Source organism: Magnolia sinica, chromosome 1 (genome assembly GCF_029962835.1).
Source record: "Magnolia sinica isolate HGM2019 chromosome 1, MsV1, whole genome shotgun sequence".
In the NCBI taxonomy this organism is placed as follows: Eukaryota; Viridiplantae; Streptophyta; class Magnoliopsida; order Magnoliales; family Magnoliaceae; genus Magnolia; species Magnolia sinica.
The window spans coordinates 10,360,479-10,370,145 of NC_080573.1; positions in this window are offsets into that span (position 1 = coordinate 10,360,479).

Here is a 9,667-nt window from a genome sequence, read left to right on the forward strand (position 1 = left end):
GACAGATCAACCTTTAATAATAAAATCTAGGGCCTCCTGATCTCAAGACATGCTTCAAATGTGGGATCACCCCCTTAAATTAGATGAGCAAGCTATTGGACGGTGTAGATCTATCAGAATCATCACCATGAACCCACGCACTTGGTGCGTGTGCACAAATCACACACACCTGCAAGGTTTTGAGACCGTAAGTCGGTCAGCGCTAGGCTGACCCGCATGTTTCACGAAGAGAGAGAGAGTCCTCTCCCCAGCGGATGCCCCGTTGCGGAAACAGGGACTTGCAGACAGTGTTGATGGGCCACCAGTCCGATCCAAGATCTCAATCCGAACCGTCCATTGGCCTCCAACTGGCTGTAGGATCAAATCCTGGAGGAAGAAATTGCAAGGCAGCAGGGAGGACAGCCTCACAAGTTCGAGCGTAAGATAGATGACACCAGAGAAAGATCCTGCTGGCCAACGCGGATTCGATCCCTACCGCACCTCTTAGGCTAATACTCCAAGGGAAATCTGATGACTGGAGTGGATTTGCGATAAAACCGGAGGTGGTGGGCCCCACGGGCCTCACCGCAGCACTTCTTGCGCACTAGAACGTGCGTCCGGGTAACCCGAATCAACCGGCGAGAAACGGGATCAGACCCGGAACCAATGTGGTGATCCAGACCAACCAGACGTTGGGAAAGGGAGTTTCTACGGTCCCTGTGAAGTCAGATCGGTCGGATTGGCAGGCCATCCGCGCCAAACGCGGGACGAGCGCAAGATGGTGCGCTGCGCAGAAACAGAGTGCGGGGCGAATCCGACCTGCGAAAGGTCTTGTTGGAAGGATCTGGCACACGCAACCCACCCTATAAATAAGCGTGGATATCAGTGGCTAAAGGAGACACAGAAAGAAATAAAGAAAGAAAGAGAGAGAACTGTCAGCCGAGCAGCAGCTCCAACCGCCCAGGCTGCTGCCGTCCAGCAGGGAAGAAAGAAGAGAAGAAGAAAGAAAGAAAGGAAAGAAAGAAGAGAAGAAAAAGAAAGAAAGAGAGAGATCCGAGTTGAGTCGAGTCGACTCACTGAGTTTGACGCAAGGCAAAGGTGAGTTGCTGATTTTATTTATTTTCCTTTCGTTCCAACAATAGAGGTGGAATAACACTGGTATAACTTAGATGTATCTAGATATATATATATTCTAAATTGAAGGATATAAAGCTGAAATTTTAATTTACCAAACTAAATTGAATTCAATAGTATTATGAATCAAGCCTTAATCTTAATCGTTTGGGCCTGTAAGGACAAGATTTAACCCTAAGGCGCGCTTCTGAACATCTAACTTTGGTAGTAGGCAGACAGATAACCAAAGGTGAAGGTTCTATCCTTTAGGCTTACTCTAATTTAAGTTGATAATTGAATTCTGCATTTTCCTGTCTTCATGAAGTTGAAATCGCCTTTACATGTATCTCATCTAGACTTTACACATCACTTTGAATCTTCCATGCTATTATATGTTTCACATCAAATATTAGCCTTGTTCGTGTCTTTTACGATATGAATTATCCTGTAATGTCATGTTTATATATTCTCTAGGAATTATCCCATCAAATCATTTATTGGCCCCTTTGGGATTATGACATAATGTCAAACACAAAGAGAATTTTTCTGAATTTATGTGAGGCCATGGATGCAAGCCTTGCCCCTGCCTCATCAAATATTGAGTTGGCCCTGCCACTCGTCTCTATATTTGAGATGGCTCTGCCACTCCTCTTTATATTTGAGTTGACCATTGTCACTCTTCTCTTATTTTATTAGCCTTGTGCTGTCTATCTTTAAGGCACGGGCATGTGTCCTGTTATTCCAGAACCTTCATGATACAATTTTATTCTTAATGATTCAGCTATATTCTCTGTAACGTGCAAGTGATGTGTCAGGAGGTATCATGACTAGTGATTCGATTATCTTATCATGGACGTAATGCATTACAAGTAGCGGCCCTCTTGGTCGGCACATAACTCCGTGGGTTGGCTGGCATGGTGCACAAATCGATGTATGTAAATCGGTATATGTGTTACATCAACTTTTCGGGATTGGATGTCACAAATAGTCGCTCCATGAACACATCGTGTTAGGTAAATCCCCCAACCGCGTGCTGTGTTGCCTTGAGATGTTCGCATAAATCCACGTTATTACTGGTCATGCCAGCAAATATCCGTAGTTATGGGATGCGGGTCGAGTCGGGTGTCCTATGAATTATATTTCACATCATGGCGATCACTATGTATGATGAGCCGCACACACTATACTAGGCATTGCACCTCATGTAGGTGGATTGTGCATGCTGATATCTCATGTATTAGTGGAGTACGAGACGTATCATTACGTTATTTTCTTTTCATGAATCTTTTGAATTATTGTTAATCTTGAAGGATGACCATCACTATGAGTAGGGCATTGACCCTCTCTCAACCGTATAGATGATGCAGGTGACGAACAGATGGAAGAGCCTAAGGATCACCAACTTGAGGAAGAACACGACGAATAAAGTAGAGAATAGGAATTTAGTTTTACTTACGTTTCTGCTATTCATGGAATTTATGTTGTGCTCCCATTATGAGCCTTTGACAATTTAATTATTTACTTTTGGGATAAGGAAGACAGTTAATATCATTTTTATGGCTGGTTTCCATCGAAAGTATAATTGAATGTGATGTCGATAGGAGAAAATCTTAGGGCAAGTCCTTGGGACATTCTCACTTTATAATATTAACACCTGGTTTCCTCGGGCACGAGTACATACTCTGAACGTGAAAATTCAGGATGTTACACTACCTCTCAATGTTTCTTATCGGGTTAGCCATATATTTACTAATAATACCCACTGCATGTGAAATATCAGGTCTTATAGAGGCCATGACATACATCAAACTACTCTTATGAGTTCTACCTCTCGATGTTTCTTATCAAGTTAGCCATATATCTACTAATAACACAAACTGTATGTGAAATATCAGGTATTATAGAGACCATAACATACATCAAATTGTCAATCGTATTCGAATAGGGCACATGAGACATCACTTACTTTTCTTCATTTGTAATAGGAAATTGTTCCGAAGAAAGCCTAAAGTGAGCAACATGGAGTCTAATAATAAGTTTCGTCTTGTCCATATTAAACTTAATCAATGTATTCTGTCTGTGACAGTTGTCGCCTGTTCATTTATCTATCTTTACGAGTATTTTTGTTAAGAATCTTCTTTGTATTCCCTAGATCTTTTATTTCAAATGTCCCTGACAACTAAGTTTTTAATACATCGATCTCAAATATGCTACTGTTGGTGATAAGCATGTCATTGACATACAATACTAGTATAATGAACTATCCATCATCTAGTGTCTTATAATGACACAATGATCATACTCTCTTTTAGTAAATCACTGACTCATTACTTTAGGATCGAAGAATGATCCCAAAACAATCCCATGAACAATTAGAATTGAAGAATGATCCCAAAACAGTCTAATGAACAATTAGAATAAATCAAAAGTTTCTCAATAAAATCGAGTGGTCTGTTAATGGCATCAACAGACCCTTATTCTTATCAGATTGATAACATCTAACAAGAGTGAAAACCATCGATAATTCCATGACCACCAAGCCTTATGTCCTAGAGGTTTTCTAATTCTACATGTGTGTAGAGCGGTACACATGTGTGAGCACATGTGCAAATATGAAACACATCTGAGATCATGCTTTTCATAACGTTAGTAATAATTATTAGATAATCTACCTAAAAAGTCAAGTGGATTTTACTCTGCAGGTGAGCCACCTAACCATTCATTTGTTTTGATAATTAACTACAGCCAACCTGACGTGTAAAATGGCCTGATTTTTTTGCCTGAAGATTCAAATAATGTAGCTCACTTGCTGGATAGGTCATATCTCATACACGGGTCATATGTTAACACATGCACCTTGTGTGGATGCGGAGAGCTCACATCAATCGATTGGAATGAGCAAACCTGTGTTCTAATACGAAAGGTTGTTCATTGAATTTTATTTATTTATTGACCTGTTTTTGTTAAGCCAAAACAAGCTAGAAAATGACATGGAAAAGGTCGTGCATGCCTAGAAACATGCCGAGCGGATGTGTGGACAAAAAATGCTAAAGGCGATTCACGTGAGAATCATTAATCGCGTTTAATGGGTAAATGTCTTCTTCTTCTTTTTTTTCTTTCCTTTTTTGGGGAATTGATCACTTACGTTCGAACTTTTGGGAATGTTTGCTGCATTCGAATTTTCAGACGTCCATTTCAGAATGGACGATTGGGATTAGATTGCTTTGGTTGAAGTGGAATTTTCAGACGTCCATTTCAGAATGTACTAACAAGCTAACCAAAAAAAAAAACACTCCCATTCTCTCCTCCTCTCCTCTCTCCTTCCTATCTCCCACTTCCGTGGCCCCACCAAAATGGTCGACCAAGATTTAGACATGATGGACAGCCCTGCCTGTGGATGGCATGCGTGTCAGAGATCCTCTCCATTCATCAGGTAGTATACACACTGAGAACATGCCATGGATTCGAGAATTCGAGAAACAGAGTAGCTCTATATGGACCTCATCACGTTTTTTCCTGCATCACACATGGCACAAGTCTCGCACATGTGTAGTATGACGGCATGTCTACCTCCGTTAATCTCTTCAATCTCAGTCAACGTTTGACTCGGCCAAATCAAAAAGGGTCGAGCGAGTCATTATAGGGGCAGATCTGCAATCTTAGAGTGAGATAGAGAGTTTCATTTTTTTATTTTTTATTTAAGAAGAGGAAAAAGTTTTCCCCCCTATTATTCACTGTTTCCCCCTATTAAAGAATCTAGATTAAGAAGAAGTTTTTTCATCCTCACTTATTTCTTTTTCTGTTTATTGTCTTCTTTTTTTCAGCTTTAGATTTAGATAAAGAATAAGAAGCGGTAGTAGCATTTTTTTTTTTCCTATTTTTTTAGTTACTTTTTTTTTTATTATTGTCTATTTTTCAGAAGAAGAAGATGGAAGAAAAGGGATTACCAATATGGTGATATCTTTTTTCATTCATTTTTTTATTTTTTTTTCAATCTCTATTTTTATTTATTTATAATGTTTTGTATATTTGTTGAATTTTTATCAATTTATTTTATAATAAAATAATAATAATCGTTGTTCATTGTTCACCCACCTAGTTGACCCACTGAACCCCGAGTTGACTCAGACCTGCCAAAAAACTAAGTCTCCGGTAGAATCCTGATGGGGAAAAGAAAAAAAAATCATAATTGGAGAAACCAAACCCACGAGGACCGAAGAATTTTGATAATCTGTTAGAGCGCGATGGTTCATGCAGATGATGCACGTCCAGGCAATGCATGTTAGATCCAGGGGCCACAATGGCTCGAGTTTGGGCCCGGCCAGGCTTGGCTTTGGTTATACCAGACACTTCAGACCTACGGCCTGAGCCTCGCATGAGCTTATCATGGTAGGCCCTAGCTTGACCTAAAAAAAATTTTGGTTGGGCCCAGGACCGTACCAATCCAAACCAGCCCAACTGGAAAATTGATAAAATCTATACTTGTTCCTTAATTTTGTTAATCTATCCATTAATTAAGTGGTTTACTCTTGGACAATATAATAAAAACTTTAGATTAATAATGCCAATCATTTACCTAACAAAGGATTAGAATATCCATTAATTAAGTGGTTTACTCTTAGACAATATAATAAAAACTTTATATGAATAATACAATTCATTTACCTAACGAAGGATTAGAATAATATATTTGTATGATATTACATGGATATATAAAGTTGGGTTGGGTTAGGCTAAAATGACTTGAGCCCAAGTTCAAGCGAAAAATTAATCAGGCCATGCATGCAAAATCTAAGCTGAGTCCACAGGCCAAGCTCGTAAGTCAAAGCTGAGTCCATGAGCCAAGCGTGGTATGTCAAAGCCCAGCGCAAAGCTGGGTCAGTCTAGTCTGATCCAGCAGGCTACAAGGGCCCAGAGTGTGCTTGGTTAGATACATAGGAGCCACCGTGCACCCAGCATAGATTGAGGTGTATTAAGACCACAATCTACTTCGCCCTACCACGAATGGAATACAGTTTCAGAACCACACTAGTCAGGTGATCCTAATCACATTTGCCTCCATTCCTTATTTCTACCACCCATTCGAAGTATGCTGATCGGATGGCTGAGATAATGGGCTTAGTTTGGTTTTTGATATGTAGTGTATCCACAGCAAGGCCCATAAGGTAGGCACATTGATGTAGAGCAGGTCACGAACACTTTCATGGCAAAGATAGACCAGAGAAGGCCTGATCAGAGGCAAAAGTGATCAGGACCGTCATAACCTTAAAATATGCATATCTCACAAATTGGAATGAGTTTTTCAACATATCATATATGATTTTAGAGTTGGAGAAACTACTTTAGCCAGCCAATCTGCTATACCGGGTTGCCCACACTGAATTTGCGAGATTTCATCGGATGGACAGTCAAAAGTCCATTTTATTCCTGTTTTTACTATAATTCCATCATAACTTTTGATCCTTTGAGTTTTAGTGCCCAACCTAGAAAGGGTTTAGAGAAATTAGGAGAATAACGTGGTTAGGCCAAACTAGATACTTACTATTTTTGGCCGAAAACCATGAAGTCCACTAGGAATCAGAATCATGAACGTCTATAAATAATAAGTTGACTATTTATAGTAAGTCATGTTTTTAAGAAGTTTTGAGTTGAACTCTGAGCATGAAACGTATTCCAAGGTTTAAGCTCACTATTTAAAAGGATTGTAATTTCATTTTTTATATTCAATTAATTTATTTTAAATTTATTAGAAATTATTTATATTTTCATCCCCATTTGAGATATCTCTGTGAGGAGTCCACGGAAGCTTCGTGGATTCAAAGTAGATATCCCTAATTAAGACGTCATCAACCTCATCACCTACATCCCTGCGTCACACCTCCGCCCGACCTTTGTTTCTGCCTTGTGTATGGCAGTAGGTAGGTTGTATGGAAGTAGTCACACATCAGCTGTATTTATCATCTTCCATACCTCTAAACCATTTTACCACTTCCTGATTAGCTCACAACTAAATAATATTAAGCTAATTTTTTGTTTGCGATGGACATATGGCTCTTGGAGAAGAACGTTTGATCATGCTCATGCACTTATCCACCATGCACATGGTAGATAAGTACTCAATTGGACTGTTGAAGACTGTAGACCACAATATGTTGTATAGACTAAAAGACGATCTCAAACATCCAAATAATGGATTTGTCAATTTAGGCCAAACCATGACTTTTCTTACTGACCGTCCATTTTTTATGCGGAATATCTAATGGTTATGGCGATCCGATTGACAAAACATTTGGGCCGTCCCCATAGATTGAATGCAAGTATACCACATGTACGGTCTAATAAACATAACATTTTTTGTCACCTTCGAGTACCCAGGAATTGGACTGGAGCTTAGGTCAGGGCGCACGAGTCGTAGCTGATTAACAAGCTGTGATGATCTGGTAACTATACGGTCATCCTCCCAACATTTGCTCCACAGAGCAATATGTGCACGTGGGAGTTGGGACACTCCTCTTGGTGGGGAGCGGATTAGGTGAGGATATCGGGTAACAGCTTAGTTGGTGACGCCCTGAAAGTGGGGCCAGGTATGTCTTGTATATTCATGCTGTCCATCAGTTTTTCCAGCTCATTTGAGGGTATGGTCCCAAAAATGAAGCAAATCCAAATCTCAAGTGGACCAGATATGGGAAATAGTGGCCATTGAACGTTCACCTTTCAAAAATTCCTAGGGTCCACTGTAACGCCAATCTGACCTGTTGATAAGCTCACACAGACTTGATGAAAACAAAGCACAAATATCAGCTTGATCCAAAACTTTTGTGGCCCCCAAGAAGTTTTTAATGGTGAGAATCAATCCCTACCGTGTGGTCCACATGAGATTTGGATATGCTTCATTTTGAGGAGCATGCCCTACAATAAGCTGAAAAAACTGAGGAAAGCGTGGATATGCAAACCATGCATCAAGGTGGCCCACATGGTCAGGACCTCACCCAGTAAGTTGTTACTCGGGCCTCACCTGGTCTGCTCCCCTCATGGTGATTCAAGTCTGTTCATATTGTGCATCTCAGATTGATGGCAGCTGACCTTAACAAACTTCTCGCATTGGATGGTCCCAATAGCCCGCCTATATTTAAAATTTGACCATTGATATCTTGCATTTTTGAACTGATGGTTAGGATATCTGCTTGGAGAGATCTTGAAGAGTGGCCCATTCATGATAAATCCACAATATGAGCAGATTAGATGGTACCCCTTGTATAATTTCTGTGCCCACCAAAACTTTGTCCTCTTTAATTCTATTGGTCAATCATCATGCAATACTAGTGAAGATAGATACCACTTATCATCCAATGACACTCATAATATTCTCCGAAGGGCGGGAGTTCACTTGGCATCCTCAAGCAACTGTTGCGCTGCACATCAGATCAATGTTACCTACACTGCAAATTGTGAAGATAGATACCACTTATCATCCAATGGAGGGTTAGCTCAAGCCATTTGGAAGTATTTCAGCAGGCTTATGGAGGTTCAGTTTGCGAATGATCAGTCCATTGTCCTATGTATGTGACGCAGGGAGGGATGTGATAAGGTAAAATAAAATTACATTCCTTTAAATAATGAACTCAAACCTAGGACGAAGTTTTAGACTCGAACTCTAAAAACATGACTTGCCATAAATAATAAACTTATCATTTATAGACGGTCATAATTTCTACTAGATTTCATGGTTTTCAGCCAAAAATAGTAAGTGTCCAATTTGTCCTAACCACCACATTATTCTCCTAATTTTTCTAAGCCCTTTTTTCATGTTGAAAACGACTCCTGCAACTCAAAGGATCAAAAGTGATGGAATCTCCAATATCTAGGTGGGCAACCCGGGGTATCGGGGTTGGTTGGCTAAAGTAGCTTCTCCCACCCAAAATCATATATGATACTCCCTCACGCTGTTTCTTGAAGGAATCTAATGAAAATTGTTAAATGGTCCAAACTAGGGGATGGGTGAGTCAAGCTAAATGTGGATGGATTATCCAGAGGTAATCCAGGTCAGGCGTAGAGATCAAGGTGAGAGAGTTCTGTTTGCATTTAGCAATCTTTGTGAGACACACACATATATAATATTGTAGCAGAATTTCGAGCTGTTGCAGACAGGATTGCAACGTGTCTGAAAATGGGCATGAGAAGTATCAAAATTGAAAGCGATTCAGTTATCGCAGTTAATCTATTGCAATCAGAAGCACCTTCTCCTTGGGCTCTCTGGTACAGGTGGGTTTTTGTGAAAAGTAAACTTCGTGAATGCATATTCAAGCAAAGGTCCATTCCTCGAGAAGCTAATTGAATGGCGGATGGCCTTGCTAGAAAGGGGAGATCAACTAGAGGCAACATTTTCTTCTTGTGTTAGGATAACCTTCCTCGGGCTATTAAAGTTGCAATCATGTTAGATAACCTTGGGCTCGACTCAATTAAGTTTGGATGAAGTTTCTTGACAGTTTCATGCCCGTTTTCCCCTGCTCTAACAGTTTGTGTTGAGGAATCAGGTTTCTTGAGTTTGGGTTGTCTAGGCCTGCTGCGATTGCGA